This window comes from Cyrtonyx montezumae, unplaced genomic scaffold, assembly GCF_038088225.1.
Source record: "Cyrtonyx montezumae isolate F1298 unplaced genomic scaffold, pur_monq_1.0 scaffold_7, whole genome shotgun sequence".
NCBI lineage: Eukaryota > Metazoa > Chordata > Aves > Galliformes > Odontophoridae > Cyrtonyx > Cyrtonyx montezumae.
The window spans coordinates 13,691,177-13,709,233 of NW_027072078.1; the positions used below are offsets into that span (position 1 = coordinate 13,691,177).

The 18,057-nt window shown below is 36.8% G+C and overlaps 1 long non-coding RNA gene across 1 annotated transcript in view; it reads right to left on the minus strand.

Annotated features, from left to right (window-relative positions):
- The window catches only part of LOC136057747 (uncharacterized), a 180,498-nt gene extending 164,417 nt beyond the window's left edge, over positions 1–16,081 (minus strand). Inside the window, exon 1 of the long non-coding RNA XR_010623068.1 lies at positions 16,028–16,081. This is a non-coding gene — a long non-coding RNA (uncharacterized LOC136057747). The remainder of the gene's footprint in view (positions 1–16,027) is intronic.
- Positions 16,082–18,057: the final 1,976 nt, after the last annotated feature.

The following is an 18,057-nucleotide window of genomic DNA, read 5'->3' on the forward strand; positions in this document are numbered from 1 at the left end:
GAGGTGAGAAGCAAACTGCTCCTACAGAGTTACTCTATTCGTTGTAATCTATTTCTCATATTTTCCTTCTGCCATTCCCAACTTCCCCAAATAACAGATGCCAGAAAAAAAAAAAAAACCCTGCAATTTGGAAGAAGGCGCTCTAGAGTCTATAACAGAAAGGCCCTGGCTTGTAACAACTTCTACAGTTGGGAACACATTTTAGAAATGCATTTTTTTCCTATATATTTTCACTAACAGAGAGCAGGATAAAAATAACCACAGAAAACAGAATATTTTCAGATGTATCTCTTCAGTTTGAATTCTGAAGCCACAAAGCCTCATATACTCCCTAGATTCACTAGCTGAATTCATTGTGTAGGATTATTACAGGAACTTGAAAATCCATATACAAAATTTGGTGGATTTTTGGAAAGAAGCTTGGGATCATAACACAAACAATTATAAATGACACAAGCTGTCCAAACTACATCAGACACCTATGACTTCAGACATTTGGTGAAACTTGGCATCATTGTACTAAAGGCATCAGGCTGAGAGCACCAGACTGTGATAACCTCCCCACACTTCTTGGCTAGTCCTTATCTTCTACATATATATACGCACACAAATACATCTGGGCATGACAGTTTTATTTCACAAAAAAGTTTAATTAAATACAAAGAAACAGTGTGGCTACCCAGCATCAATTTCAGGAAGACCTAATAAAATGAGGCCCATTGATTTTTTATTAAAAAAGGATGTATTTTTACAAATACCAGTGAATGCCTGAACCACAGTCAGACTCTATACCTGGGCTGAGCTGAACCAAACCAAATGACATCTACCTTCCCTTAGGATTTTCCAAAGAACCTTCCACTCAAGGGGCTTTAAAAAGAAGGGCTTTCAGCAAATGTCTGCTCAAAATACAGGAGAAAATGAAATAGGTGCTTGTTCAGCTTGAATTTTAAATATAGAGCTTATTTCTCTGAGTTACATGAATCAAGAGAGTAGTCTGGAATGTCTGAAGCTTTACCCAGCAGCAGAATTCTTTTGTCTATCCTGCACTTCCCACTGCTTGTTATTATCATAATCTTATTTATTATCTCCTAAGTAGCAGTGGTAATATGGTAGAAACAAAACTTAAGTTCACGTTTACATATCCACACATCCAGCCCGTGCTGGCACACCCATGAACTCCAGATGGATGGGCACGTTCCCAAGCTCATCTCCATATCTGCTGTGTTCAGGACTGCATTTAAAATACCATCCCTGCAGAAACCATCAGCTGAGATACATTTCAAACAGAATATAGGGTAGTGCATCTCTCCACACCTGCCTTTCAAACAAGATTTTAAACAGATATGTGAAAGCAAAGAAGGAAACCAGTTAGATCTATATGCAAGTAACATCTTCCTTCATGTACATCCCTAGCACCACCTTTATTTTATCTCCTTCGTAAGGCTGAGACTATTTGCAGATCATTTTCGTTGTAAAGGCAGTGACACTGCACGGAACCAACACACCTAGCATGCTGTCATTGGATTAAGGCTGTAAGACACAGAAAGAATGGACAGCGATACCGTTTTCGGTACAGTGATACCATAACGACCGCTAGCAAACGACCATCTGATAAGAATTGTGCCGAGTAATGCTAACTTTATTGCGTATTTTATCTCGGCGCCAACATGCCCGCATCAATCACGCTGACGGCTCCAGCCACAGCCGCAGCGCCCTGCGCGCCAGCAGCGGCCCCGCACAGCGGCGAGGTTGGGACGCGACGCCACCTGGCGGCGACAGAGCGGGCGCGGCGCTGCGGCTGCCGGAGGCGGCTCCTCCCGGCGCCCCGAGGCGGCGACGGCCGAGGAACGGCGCTTTCCCACCGGTGGCGCCCGCGAGGGTAACGGAGGCCGCCGGAGCCCAGGTTCGGTGCGGCACGTGCTGCGCGCTAGAGGGCCTAGGTAAAGACACCGTTCGAGTTTCTACTAAGTATCAGTGCTAGAATAGGCCAGCTGTCTTTCAAACACCTCGGACACGGTATCATACTTGCGCTGCCACGGCTACTGCCTCAGGTGGCCCGAAAGTGCTGTAATGATCCCAGTTAACACATTTGTCTGTTTCTTGTGTTCGACTTGGACTGGTCCTGTTGGTACAGGCGGGGCTTGGCTACATCTGTTTTGAAATTCAGGTTCTAGGTCCCAGAAAATGTCACCTTAGTGGTGATCTATTCCTTTTGAAACAAATGTCACCTAAACACATGCCTGAAAGTACCAAACTCAACAATGCTTAGACCACAGTTCCCCCTCCAGGACTGTGCTGTAAAGAAAGACATGCAAAAGTATGTAATAGTTACTGCCACACAATAAAGGCAACACCTTTTAGTTCCATAATTTGATGGGGAGGGAAATGTTGTGGAGAGGCAGAACAGTAAATCAGTATGAATTTCCTTCTACAGAAAGCAGGAAATCCTCCATGCCCTATAAACGTGCAGGTGCATTAGGGTGGAGGGCAGGGGAAGAGCAAAAGGAAAACATGAATCCTGTCCCTATTGATAAACTAGTGTTAGAGAGAAGTTGAGGCAGAAATGAACATTCGTGACTGAACATCTGCATCAGGTAAGTATGGCATAACAGAGTAGGTGGCAGTGACTTACCCTTCCTCCATTACATCTCTTCATTTACAGACGTCCCTTTAAAATGGACTGCTTTTTAAAAACCCCTCCAAGTGAAAAGCATTACTGTAACCCTTCCTGCTTTCTTCTCAGGACCTGGGCTGGTTAGGCATTCTTATGTATTCCACCCATTGGTTCTCACAGCATTAAAAAAAAAATCATTTCATGTTTTAAGTGCTATGCTTCACAGCCCAAATATGCATTTTTCTGTTTTGAGAGCACTGCAGCTTATTCTACTTGGCTGTAATGATACCAGAAGAAAACAGACAGTAGCTTTGCATTTGGTGATAAAACATGAAGCATTATTCTTGTGAGTTTTTCTTTACAATCATACCCACTTATTATACATGTAGCTAGGAATAAGATGTTTTGAGTATCTTTCACATACACCCTACATGCAAGGCCAACAGCTGCATCCAGGGAGTTAATGAGCAGCCCAAACTTTTACCACCACCAATGAGGGATGGAAAGCACTGACTGCCTGCACATGTCTCTGATTCTAATATGCTGTGAAGATTTCCAGCATCTCTGGCAAATTAGATAACCACCAAACAATGCAATTGCTGGTCTACTTAGCTAACCACATCTTCCCTCACTTCAGAGGCATACAGAGGAGCTTCCCTTGAAGTGCAATTCTGGAGTGAGCTATCCAGCTCCACACAGCAGTTGGCAAATTTTCCCCAAAACGTGACATTATGTCTCCATCTTAAAACATCGTATCTAATGCCATTGTGCCACTATTCCTATTGCTGGCTAATAACTTGGTTTAGTTTCCAATTAGGAATTATACACTCAAAAAAGCAGTGGATGAAAAAGAACCCAGAGAGGGGACTACCCCACATAAAACACCGCAGGATGAGCAGGCAGGGCAGAGGCCTCAACTGGCTACACATAGCATATACAAAGAGATCATTTCCATCCCTAACTTCTGTGGCTCTACAATTAAAAGACTGCAGAACACTCAAATGAAGTCACTTGCCATAATTAAATTCCATCACTGCTGTATAAGGAAATTAAATGTTACATCTGGACATACATGACTTTCACAGTAAATATGGTAACAATACTCATTCTACAAGTTTTGTAACAACTTAGAAAAATATAGAAGGCAAAGATAGCTACATAAAGACTAAAATTTGAAACTGCATTGGTAGACATCAGCCTATGGACTATGTACGTGTATGTATTTATTTAGTGAAATCAAATGACAGAATATAGTCTGCTGACCATCTGATTTTAACTAACCAATACACTTATCAAAATGACAGTATTATTTTCATAGCTGCCTGAATGTTAAAGTAAGTTCCATTTGATATATAATGTTTATATTAATCCTTTTAAACATTTGCTGCCTTTCACCCCATAGGTGATTCCCTGTAAAATGTGTTGAGTGATTTATTAAGGTCTGACCCAGCAAAGTGCAGAGAAGACTCATATCCCACTGGCTTCAGGAGCAATTAAGGGCTTTTCCATGCACCTTCCAGGATCAAGTTCTGAAGATTTGGCAGTCCTTCTGGAATACTCTTTCGTTCAGATTTTTGTATGCTGACTTTCTTTGTCATGCTTTCACTTTGCACAAATGTCAAATAAAACTAAGAAAAAAATTTGACTAGGCCAATGTAAGTTTGAGCAAGAAAGGAATGCTGATACAAGTAAATGACACAGCTACCTCTTAAGAATTTCATTTCACAAAAAACTCACAATCCAGACCAGAAGAAAATACAGCTGCTATTGTTTACAAGTAAAATTCCACAAAAAATACTTCCACAGTAATCAATAGTTTGCAGAACTAAAGCCAACATTCAGGAATTCTTCCCATGTAGGAGAAAACCCATTATTCTAATTTATTTATTTATTTTTGGTTGCTGTTTGCCTGCACACTCCACATTTTTCTCTTGATATTTTAAAAAACTCCTTTTAGGCATTTCGTTAATTAACAATGTTCGTGATAATCCACAAACACTTGAAAAATTAAACAACTCAATGGGATTATCTGTCTCTGAACAGACTGACTGGGAAAATCTCCTTTTAAGCATGCTGCTTTCTAGAACACTGTGCAAGGGCACTGAGCATTTTAACAGGTAGTCTGACTCAAGCACTACTAAAAAGACAGACCAGCGTTCTTAAATTCAAGGGGAAAAAAAAAAAGTGATGTTCTTTCAGTTGTGTCTTCACTAACAATTTGGAAGCATCCATTGTATTACTACCGCAGTGTTATTGAGCTAGTTTTATTAAGGCAAATTTATAGCAATGTTAGAAATTAATACCACTCTTATTTCCTCCACTGCCCGGCTTTATTGAATGCCATGGGGCATATTAATCAGTAAAGCCAAGTAGTGCATGAAATAAAAGTATAAATTAACCTGTAACATGAATGTAAAAAGTGGCTTAATAAAATAGAAATAAATAACACATTAATGATAATCAACCCTGCCCAGCTTAACCAAGCACATAGTGTAATAATCCTAAATACAAGAAAAGTATTTAAATAAAGTTTAAATCATGACATAAACACCATAATTTTCAAGGTGAAAGCATAACTCATGATATTGTTTAAACATACATAAGTACACACAAAAAAAGTAATTAAAAAGCACCTTCCTAGTCTGAAATTTCTAGTGAAAGTGCTGTCAGCTCTCTGGGAGAGGGTCCAAAACAAAGCAACTGGGAATGAGAGAATGATTTCAGAGCTAGTTAGCATTTTAAGAGTCTGTGTAGACAAAAAAAAAGGTTTTTGCACAATGTATTTTGCACACAACCAAAATATGTCTTCAAATACCAACTAAAACTGTAACACTCTTCAAGCCTATTTCACACAAGTGAACACCTCACAACGTGCACTGTTGTTTATGGAGGAATTGACCTTGCAAGTATGTGTAGTCATTTTAACCTGTCCTCAAATTCATGAGGCTTTAAAGAAAACAATACCAATTCTTGGGTATAACACGAGAGGTTTTTTGGAGGGAAATCTCTTTCCTCCAGCGTCCAGAAAATTCAATCTGAAAAAAATTACTCAACACTACACAGAACAACACATACAAGACTTGGCATAATTAAGGTTAATTTTGTTACTATATAACAACAGCCAGTTCAGCTTTCCGCCACAGTTGCTGCAGACCCAGAGCACAAAACACTTAACCACATTGTTACACATATAACTAGGTAAATGAAAACACACATCTCTGCAGAAACAGGAAAAAAAATCCAAAATCTGTATCATAAAACACTGCAGTGCATGCTCCCTCTGCTGGCTCTGCTGCAAAGCTAACTGCAGAACACACCTGCTGTGACTGCTCCACTTCTAAGGATACTGAGAAAATACTTTGCTGGAGACACCAAGAAGTATGAAAAAAGGTAAGATAAGAAATACCATACATGGTAACATAAGAATAACACTAAATTGAAGGTTTTACAAATTACTACTAGAAATGCAGCAGAGCCCATGGGATCACATTATTTATATCATTACTGAAATGTACTATTTTACAGAAATTGTAAACTACTATAATGTAACATGCCACGCCTACTACAACAGAAAACACAGCAGTGACAGTGGAATGACAAAGTCCTAGGCTACAGTCAGTGAGGATAAGGCCAAATACAACAGCCATGAACACAGAAACAAAAGGAAAATAAAAAGCTTCTTACCCTTAGAAGACCCAAGATAAACAGAAATCTCTAGCAAAATACTTTTGCCTCCACTTCCAACCCTTAAATGAGGTTTGGGAAGGGGTGGAGAAAGGATTCACCCCTTCCAGTCACTCGGATTCATTGCATGCACCTGAGCTCCCCTGGGTTGGCCCTGCCTTCCCACCAGGTGCTCAATCTCTGGTTCAAGCCGTGACTCAGCATTTCCGCAACAACTGTGCCTGAGACACTGTTTGAGAGAGCCTGTTGCAATCAGTATTGGTTTAAATTTATCACATTTGTAAATTGTGTAAAGTGGTTGCAGAGTGGTTACATTCCAAAGTGTATCCAAGGTCCAATAGAAATCGTTGAGGACTTTACTTTTGGAGAAAAGTAGGGCACTGAACAGGAGGCAAGCTTAACATTTAGTCCAAGTGAAGTCACTCTGCGCTGAAGTTCACTAGGCGTTCTGTCAGCTAACATAACAGTTCCCAGACACATGTGGCTATTTCCCCTTCTGGCTGGCTACATATTCTGACATACAGATCCAAGCAGGGCTCCAGTGCCAGCACTCCCAGGGAAGGGAGGACCCCTCAGCCACTGGGGATACAAATATGGTGGCTTTTTGTAAACGAGAAAGCATTCAGTGTGTTTAGATCTCTGAACTCCATATTATTTTTTTTTTGGAGGTCAAATATCTTGAAAAATTAACCACAGTGCTGGCAAAATTATAGACTAAAGAGATTAGTCTAATGACTAATATGAGTAAGTTTCTTTTTTCAGTGTCTGTGGAATTAGTTTTAAGTAAAAGAAAGAAATTGCACCATAAATATGGCATTCTAATTATATAATAATACAACACTTATGGATAATTATCTAATTTAAAGCACCCTAAAGAAAAAAAAAAGAAAAAAAGGAGACTGCCCTTTGTTGATCTCAAAGTTACCAAGGTGTCAAAGTGCACATCTACTACTCTAGAACTATCCCAACTGGACAACTCAAGTTTTCTGAAGAACTAAAACCTTATGGAATCAACAGTTCTGTAATTCTCAAGAGGCTGTGCCAACCTACGGAACATCCCAAATCTAGGCTTTACATTTAAGTAAAACATTAGGCAAGTACATGAAACATTAAAAAAAAAAAAAAAAAAAGCCCATCAGTCAGAAACACATTGTCTGTGGAACGTGGGGCAAAAAGAAGTGCATGATGAAATTGTGACAGTACATTTCAACTGGCTACAAACAAGCAAACAGACATTCACAGTGGCTCCCTGAAATTCTTTCTCATCTATAAAATACAATTTATTTTAATAACAGAAGGCCATTCCTTGCACCGGTTAATATTTCAACATATTTTAAATAAATTTCCTGTGTGTTTACATCAGTTGATTAAATCTTCTACAAAGAAAAAAAAGTCTTCTTTATTCCCTTAGATTGAATACAATCCTGTATTTTCACGCCATTGTAGGGATATGCATTAGAGAGGAGGTAAGGCTGTGACAGCTCTGCTTACCAACTGCAGCTGTCACTAACGCTAGATCTATCTTCACAAATATTATTACAAGTGTGTTCATCTGAGATGTCCTTATTCACAACAGCTGACCTTCATGGCTATGTCTGACATTTAAAAAGAAAAGTTCTGCTTTACAACCTTCAGTGTGCCTTCAGTTATAAATTACTTGTAGAGTATTAGTAATAATAATTGATTTTAGCAGTAAGTAATAGAGTTATAAACAGCTCCCACTATTTAATGAAAGAAATGCTTCATCTTAGGATTTTATTTATTAGTATTCAAGAACCTTCCACAACCTCACTGAGATCAGTTATTGCTTAATTAAACTAGGAAAGATGGCCTGTCAATGACTCTTTGTTCAAAAAAACATTATAAATACATCTATTTTTTCAATTTCTCTACAAATGTTCTTAAGGCTTGATTGTTTTCCTTTTCTGTTGAATACAGAAAAATGGATTGTTTGAACTTTCTTTACATGTTAAGAACATAGGACTTACACCTTAATGAGCTGCATCAGTTACAAGTAAGTATAATCAATAAAGTGTTTTACCCTGTATTGGTCAGACTGAAGCTCTCCTTGGTATTCTCAAGTGAATCAATTGCACGGACTGTCTAAGCATCTTTTTGCTGCTCACAACTACCACAGCTAGACCCTACTGCATGTTTGTTTTCTAATCAGGATTCTAGCAAGGTAAAGCACCTGCAGGTCCATAACACATAAGAACTGATGTTCACAAATGAGAAATTATAGACTAAAAAACTTTCCCAGCAAATGGTGTGATGAATGATGTAATTATTCCATCACTAATGGCAGGAAGGTTTCAAAATAAACAACACCCAATTAAAATCCAACTAGAAAAGGATAGCAGCTGCTGATTTTATTTTGCCCCCCCCATTTTTTTTTTTTTTTTTTTTTGTTACGAAGTAGTGGTAACTGACAAATAAAATTTAATGTCACATTATCACGATGCAGATAAAAATATACTGTACACTTACAGAGATGTCAGGTTGGAGATTCTGTCATCTCTCACCACTAGCTGGCACCACAGCTTTAAAAATGTAGCAATGCATCCAGTTTATATCTTACTAATTAACAAGACAACTACATAATTTTCAATAGAAAACAATTATTCAGAGCAAACGAGGAATATTTGGAGCTATAAACTAAAATGCGTCTGAAAGTGATATTCTAAGTGATGATTGGTAAGATGCATCCTCTGCAAAGCAAAATGGATAATAGTTAACAGACTCAGGGCTTGCTTTTATTAAATAAAAAGAAACTGTACTGTGCACAGATTAACCTGATATTTCTACTACTGGTAGGGAGGATGGTATGACATGGAGGTCAATATGTTGGATTATGAAGTGGATGGACCCCAGTAAACTGCCTACCTCACTGAGAGTTTTTATCCTAAATAAACTCAGAGGACATTTCTTTTTCCTAAAGAAATTGTTCAACAGTACCAGCTAATAAATAGCATATAGTCCATCTTCTTCCCTGGCTTTCTTCTCTCAGATCAGACTATTGACAGGACACAGACACCCTAGGAACCAAGTATGAGGTTTCCATTCCCTAACTGCTGCAGCCATGACATTGCAACAGGCTACGCTGCTGTGTTCTACTCTGACTCTTCCAGGGTGGTCCCTCTGAACTGATCTGACACGTGCACTGGCACACGCACCCACAAATGCAGAAGCACACAAAGTTCACAATAACACTGAAGTTAGCAAGTCATCTACTGCTCAGCCTTAGAAGAGACTAAACTGTTTCCAACTGTCTATGAACTTTACGTTTATTTATACACTGCAGAAATAAACCCATAAATGTTCACATAATACCAACAGCAAAGCACTGCTAATGTACAAATACATCATATTTGTGGCTGATGTGTCAGCTGTGGTATGAATAGATACTGAAACATGACTATAGGGTAAGAAAATCCTCCATAAAAATGAAGTTTTCTCCTATCACAGGGCAGATTCTCTGCAGCTAACCAACAAAACCACAGTGAAACCTGGGACACAGAAACAAGATTTCCATGTCTGTAAAGGCAGTTACCTCAGGAAAACCTTGCTGTTCTGACACTGGCACTATTAAACAGCATAGCTAATAACATTACACTTTTTTTGTATATATAATCTTCCATACAACTAGAGAGATGATAGCGCACACTTTGAACAGCAGTACCACAAATACTGCAGTTGATTCACTAAATATCTAGCTGATAGCTCTCTATTCATTCCTATTTGATAGTTCATTCTTTTTTACCCACAAAACAAACAGCATAAAATCCACAGAATAAAAGCTATTCACAGTTATATAAAAAAATAAACTGATTTGTATTTTAAATCTCCTGGACTATCTTCATATTTGCTAGTGAATTTTATCCTTTTCTGATATAAGTATTCTTTGTTTTTTAAAGTTGGTCAGTATGCGTATGAATGCTTCTTGGCTAATCTTATTTCAGCACAGAATGGAATAACTGACACCATACTTGTTTCTCCTGTACTTCAGAAAATGCCATTTGATCAACACAGATTGTGATCATGTTGGATCTTTAATAAGAGAAAAGCTTAGGTGGCAATAGGCCTCTTTGCTGTATCTAGATCTATCAGATTCCTGCTGCTGGCAAGTGACATTTGCAAAATTCACTTTTCAACAAAAGGCTTCCAGTTCTTGCTTTGTGTGACAAAGACTGTCAATGAACATCAAATTAGTTGCCTCTTTTCTTTTCACAAAGCTGTGGGAGAGAATACCTTTTTGCTGTGTCCTCCACAGAATAAACACATTGACATCAGCAACTAATCATAGCACTGAGAACATGGTGGGCTTGCCCTGTTCCAAAGTTATTTTGTGGTCAGTTTGGTAGTCCTGCAAATGGTCAACAAGGCAGCCCCTCACAACCGAGTCAATTCCACAGAATTCAGGACAGACAGCAATGTGAGATGGAGGATCATAAACTGGAGAAAAACTTGCATTAGTGAATGCAGCAAAGAAGCTTGTAATGGCTGCAGAATAATAAACTGTTAGAGTTAATCCACTGCTATCTGTCTTTATTTTGCTAACCCACTCAAGTGGACACCACAGCACTGAGACTGCATTAATCAAAATTTGGAATGACCTGCTTTTCATTGCAAACTGCAGTTATCTTTCTTTACTGATCGGCCTTGACCTGTCAGCTGCATTTGGCACTGCTGACCCTGGGGGTTCTTTTGAAGAGCCTGGAGTACTATCAAAGGTTGTCTCACTCTGTTCCTGCTTGGCTTAATTCATATTCCACTCAACATACCCATTTTATTTCCAGTAGAAATTGCTCATTTAATTGCATTGTATGTTTTATGGGGTATGCCTCAGGCTGCGTTCTTTATGCCAAGCTTCTCAGTATTTATATGTGGAATGGTGAAGAAGACAAAAAAAAAAAAAAAAAAAAAAGTAATTCACTGCGCTAGACCAGGCTTTGTAACACCAGTAATTCTCACATCTTTAAATTGTATACAAAGCTGTTCTGGGAATAAAACTAACATGTGTCACCATCCAAACTTCAGTTGACAAATGTGTTGCATTTAACTTAAGACAGGTTTGTCCCCTTTTTAGGAATTTAGAAACCCTCTATTCAGTGCCAGTATAGTAATTGACTCATAACACAACTTAACTTCTAACCAGCTTCAGAGTTGGATGAGAGCTTCAGTACTACGAATCCACAGACTTTATTCTCAAGATAGTAACGTTCTTTCAAGTAATGTCATGTGGGCAAAAGTATTTAATCTCTTCATTTTACTTTGCAAAAAGTAAATTCCCAAAGAAATAGAGAAAAGGTATAGCATAATGTAAATCCAACATACTCATGGTGTTTGCCAAAACAGACAAGATTAATCTATTTAATTAGTTAATCTAGGTGTGAGGAAATGGCTTTAAATATTGTATGCCACACATAAATTCACAGACTGGTATTATCATCACCTTTATTAGTAAAAGACAAACGGTACTCTTAACAACTAGCAGTTAAGTTTGTAAGTCCACTAAGTCACTCTTCAAATGAAGAGAAACATTATAGGATTTAGGAATGTAACATAAAAATAAAATAAACAAATAATAATTAAGAAAAAAACAAAACACACGACATGAAGTAATTTGTGTCACTTTTTGAATTAATAGATGATCTCAACAAATAGGACTGAATTTATGGCTTAGAATATTTAATTTTGCAATCGAATTGATACATTAAAATACTATCATGATGATTATGGAATTGGAAATTGTAGCTTAGATCTATTATTCAGCGGTACTGTGGATCTTGGTCACCTAGTCAGTTTTTGAAAGAAGGATTGCTCTTTTACCAGGAAGCAATGGGAACAGATGCTTTGATGCAAAGATGCAAAGATTATAAATCTGCATGCAATTATTTAAGTCCCAGATTCAGACTGTAGAGCAAAATACTGATGGGACATTGCAAGTAAAACATATTTGTTATACTTACTAGTCTTTACATGTGCTTAAACTTACTCAGAGCTATGTCAGCCATCTGATTTTAAAATCAAATGAAAATGAAGAAAAACACAAGTAGTAAGTACAAGAATAAAATTATGATCAACTTAATAAAAATTTTGAAAACATTAAAAGATAAAAGATAGCAATAAAAATTGAAGATATAATCAAAGATTGCAAATAAAGGGAAGCTACAAGAATAACTTGTTTGCAGTTCATCCATGAGTTTAAAAAGAAAAAAAGAAAAGTATTAGAAAACTTCTACTGAGAGCTCCAAAATCAAACTTAGAAATAAAACACCTCCAGACTGTGAAAAAATGTTGCTCTGAAACTGATGTAATGGATATAAGGTTTTGTGGAAAAGTTTTTAAGATTTAAATATATTTGATCTAAGTATATAAGGACTCATAGAGTTTATTCTGATGTAATACGTTCTAAAATTGACTAACGTAACTTGAATTATTATCAATTGTAAATACAATTGTAATAAAGTTCAGTCTGAATTTCACCTAGCATTCATATGGAAAGAAAACAGAGAGGTTTGTTCCTTTCTGTAATGTCCCCCTATTAAATTCATCAAGCCCTGTTTAGTTTTTTGTTTGTTTGTTTTTTGTTACAAACAAGTTTTCCACTGCTTTATACATTAAGAAGAAAATAAATTAAAAAGGAAGATAAGGGGTATTCAGGAACTATTCAGCCTAGAGAAGAGAAAACTGAGAGGGGATCATTGATGCTCATAAATATCAGGCAGGTGGAAGCCAAGTGTACAGGACCAGGCTCTTCTCAACAGTGTCCAGCAACAGAGCAAGGGGCAGTGAGCACAAATTGGAACATACCAATACAAAATTCCCCTACAGGAAGTTAGCATCTTTCAGAAAACAGGAGAGAGGAATGTAAGCCTACATTTCAGCCACTTTAATTAGCAATACATTCTGGGATGTAAGAAAACATCCTCACTTACCATAGTTGAAGATACAATCAGTCAGTAGTTAAAAAAAAAAGTATTCAAATTCAGCATTATGAAAGCAGCATTTTGCCGGACTTATTAGAATTAGGTAGATTTTTTTTCCAGCAATGTATTATTTGAATTTTTCAAAATATATAATTCTGTGAGTATTTGTGATCCTGTTCCTCTCAAAACGGTTAAAGCACAGTGGATCATTACAGCAAAGATACAGTCTGGTCTATTCATCTTCCCTCACTTATCCTACCTAAACTGTGACCTATACAGAACCTTAGCAGAAGAAGTGATATTCACAGAGCTCTAGGAAGAAGCACAGTATAGTCTTGGGAAGACCTGAATGAGGTCTGAGGAGACATCCACACTGGTGGTGTTCATATAGTGCTTAATAGTGTATGCAGTTCTGGCATACTAATATAATTTAGGTAGACAAAAAAGGAACACAATTCCTGATGTTACAAACTGAGTTTATGGGGCAGTTATCAAACTGACAGTATCTGGCAGCACCTGGCAGGGACGCACTCATTCCAAGTGAAACTGGACTTAATACCAAATATTCCTTTATCCTATTTACTCTTCACAGAGAAGCAATTCAACTCAATTCTGCTCTGGGCCTAACAAAGACAACTCACTTTTCCACTGGGATGTGCTGTATAATTGCATGTCTGCTTAAACTCTTGGAAGGGTGCTGAACTTAAAAAAGAACAAAAACAACCAGAAAAGACAAAGGTTTTGTTTGAGAACAGGAATACAGAAGAAAAGCAACTTCAATTACACATACGGCCAACTTCCAATTGTGAGAAAATAAAAGCAACAGGTGTGCTGGAGGGTTAGCTTCCACTGTATGGGAAGGTCACAAAGTACTCAATTCTTAGATAAAATGGCAACACCAGAAGTGTTCTGCAGAAAAAGCCAGCTGCACATTTTACGTAATTATGCTAAAAGCACACTTCTTGAGTTTTAAATAAAATGCTGTATGATGAGAGACACTAAAATTTACAACTACAAACTTCCACCATTGGAAATTCCATATTACAACCACAGTTTCTGAAATGTTACAGCCCCCTTTGTTGAATAAACCTACTAACTCCTAAATCACAGAGTCCAAAGTGGTACTTCTTCAACTTCATTCCAGAAAAGAAAGAAATAGACCCCTGTATCTACAGGTTTTGACCACCAACTCTGAAATAACACTAAGAATATGAAAATGGATAATATCCACAAGTTGTTTAGGACTTCTTAGGTTGTAGGCCTTATCTCAGTCAATATAAAGTCCAAGGAACATGCATCAGATAGGAATCTGATCTCATATCTAAATCCTTCACCCAGAATTTTTTGTACATTTTGGAGACATTGTTAGATAGTTTCTTTAAATCGCTTAACACCACAGAATTAAACTACAATTTAACTATGGCTGGAACAAAATATCGTAACCAAGTCCCCTGGCATCCAGGTAATATAGATTGTTACTAAATGCATGTGTTATACCTACAACAGCATAACCGTTGCCAATGTTAAAAAGACACTAGTGTTTATACTAGCATCTTTTTATTTCAAGGGGAGTGATAGGTTTCAGAGGAAGTCAAATGACACTCTGTGAATAACAGCTGACTGTCATTTTTCTGAAAGCAAAGTGTTAACAATTAAAATTATTATATTCCATTTAAAATGAAAGTGAATTGCTTCTGTTTATACAGCAGCACTTAAATTTACAGCCTTAAAAATGAATATTTTTTTATGTATTAGCTAGTTAACTTTACATTAAAATTCTCTTGAATTATCTGCTTATATTACCATTCTCTTATTAACAAATTTAAATAATTATGTAGAATTTAGATTTCTTTTTTAAACAGATAAGACTTAGAGTTCCAAATGCAAACATTAGTATCTGTGCTATTACCCCTTAGAATCTGAATTTATTTTGTCAGCTTTTGAAAGACATAACATTATTCACATATTTCATGCTACCTATATACAGAGTACAGTACACATTCTATCATTACAGTAATCCAAAAATCTCAAATTAAAGATAAAGGTTTCCTTGCAGCAACAGAAAATAACTATGTAAAAAATCAGTGCAAGGCCTTTTCAAATATCTGAATTCCTGAAGAACATAATAATTCAAAATGGAGTACAGCATGTAAACAGATAAAAACATTGTATGCTACGAACAAGCACAATCCTAGCATCTTAAGCATAGCTGGGAGAGCTAGTGCAGGAAAAGAACCCTTTATGTAGCTGTTACTAATACAAACAAACAAAAACCTGTCAGTGACAGTCCTTGCCAAAATAGTTGTTAGTGTAGCTACTTCGTATACCAAATAAACAGTTAACATTACATGTTACACATAAATCACAGTCCAAATAATATGTGCAAATTCAATTTAGAAAAAGAACGTTGATGATTTAACATTCAGCAGCCAGAGTGAGACATTTTGAAGCACGCAGACACACTGCCAGATGTAACGCTAACTATTGGCCAAACGCTGACCATGTGTCTGAGCCATGCAGATCTGAAAACCCCTCCCAGAGCCAGATCTGCATTGCAGTCAAGGAAAGAGCAAGATTTATTTCCCCTGCCTTACTCTGTTGCACAGCTGCATAGGCAAGCAGGAAATCCACTTGCAGGTACTCCCCTTAATAAAATATGCCCAATAATATCATTTTGCTAGCAGTACAATTTTTGATAACCAGTGTTTTCCAAGTCTTAGTAACAAAGAATGAACACAAAGGTTAAGTATAATTATATACTATTCTTAAGAATTTGAATTTCAAGAACAGTAGATATTACCTGCAATGTCCTCCATTTTTCTTTCCCTCTTTATCTTAAGCTTTTTTCTTCCTGTAAAGACAATATGAACTCATTAAAACTCATTCTAGAAAGCTGTATTTCTTATATTTTTGCATAGGATGGTGATTTTTCACATATGTCTTAGCACAGCGTGAGGATAACACCGGCATCTCAAACACAGTGTATTCATTCACATTTTACCTCAAGTTTTCAGCTGTTGTTATTACAATAGACTTAAAACTGTTGAGAAATGATATTTTTTCCCCTAGCAATACATAAGCACCTTTCTGATTGTCTAAAGAAAATACGTTTGCTCACCAAAAAAAAAAAAAAAAAAGACTCTAGCAGAAACAAAGTATGTTCCTTTCAAGAAAGCACTAAATTTACCCTAGAGCCTAGTATAAATCAAGCAGCATAGACTATGTTAGGCATGCATTACTGCAAGTAAGCTTCTTAAACACGATTGCTGACACTTTGGCTTGACACCTTTACACTGTGCCTTTGGCATAATTGTGGTAGTAATAGAACTATGAAGATTCAGACAATAAATACGAAAGAAATGTGTACAAAATTACAGAGCCAATTATATTATAAAGGCATCTAAACAAGGTATCTTTCCTTGACTGCTAGAGTTTTCATTGTTTGGTTAGTCCTTGTAACCATTCTAAAGGGGCACACCTTGTTCATTTTTTTTTTTACAGAAGATGTAAAACAAAATTTTAAGAAAAATAGAGACAAAAACAAATACAGAAAGCAGTTTATAGAATAACAGAGTCTAAATACATTCAGATTTCCTTAGAACCTGAAGAAAGGCAAAAGAATTGGAGGAAAAAATGTTTAAGAAACTTAATTTCTACACCAATCCAAAATGTAGGATTATTTTTCATATTATGCATCTGGCTCATATATAAGATATTCATAGGAATAAATATTTCATTGCAAAAAGCATTAATCTCATGGTCCCGAATGAAAATATACACAAAGTAGTTTAAAAGTATTCTTAATCAAGCTAGTTGCTAATTGTTTTTATCTCTCTTTCCTGGATCACAGCTCTGAGATGCAGCTCTTGAGGAATACAAGTCATGCAAAATTGTTCAAAGGTCTCTGACAGATGGTGTCTAATGGACATAGTGGCAAGAGTTTGGTGTTATTTCCCCAACAGTTTTCTGGAGATTACCAAGGCTCTGTTGGTCTAGTGGACATGCACGTGTATTTTAGCTCCAGACAAACTAGGTCACAGATCAACATATTACTTCAAACTCACTTTTGTCAGTTATTAAATATAGGAAACTTGCTTGAAGCAACTTACATATTTACATCTGATCTGTGACTTCCAAGGAAAAAGAAGAGAAAGGTGAAACACTATCTCAAACCACTACTACTAAGTCCTTCAGAGTCTGACAGAGTTCTGGGGCACTGGACATTAGAACTGGCTCAATCTGGAGTGGAAAAAGCCTTAAAGAACTATTGTTTCTGGAGTGTATATAGAGTATTATAATGTATGTAAATAGACTACTTCTATATATATTTAGAGAATTATTAACGATTTCCAAAATAAAGCAAATACCGTAGCATAATAAGACTGCTAATTCTGATGTCAGTATTCAGGTTATTTGCTCTCTGCATTTTTTAATTAATGATGAAAAGAGAATTTATGTAGCCTGAGCTGCCTATGATTACCTAAATTGTCAAAATGTTATCAGAATTTACATTAATTTCAAAATTTACATTAGTCTTTTTTCAGTGAAGTTCAGCAATTTAAATCCAGTGCAGAGATGAGAACAACTGTTTCTAGCTGAAGGAGACAGGAGGAGCTGCACAGCTTGCAGAGCAGCCAAGTGCTGATGTCACACCTATCCATATTTAAATACACCATATTTTTCCAACCCATAAAAAAAGAACTGAATGTTAAATGATCTTTTGTTCTGCAACTCACATGACTATTTTACTATACAGCACTCAGGCCTTCTTATCAAAATGGCAGTTGTGTCCTTTTCAATGTATGAAATTTAAATATATTTAGACCAACT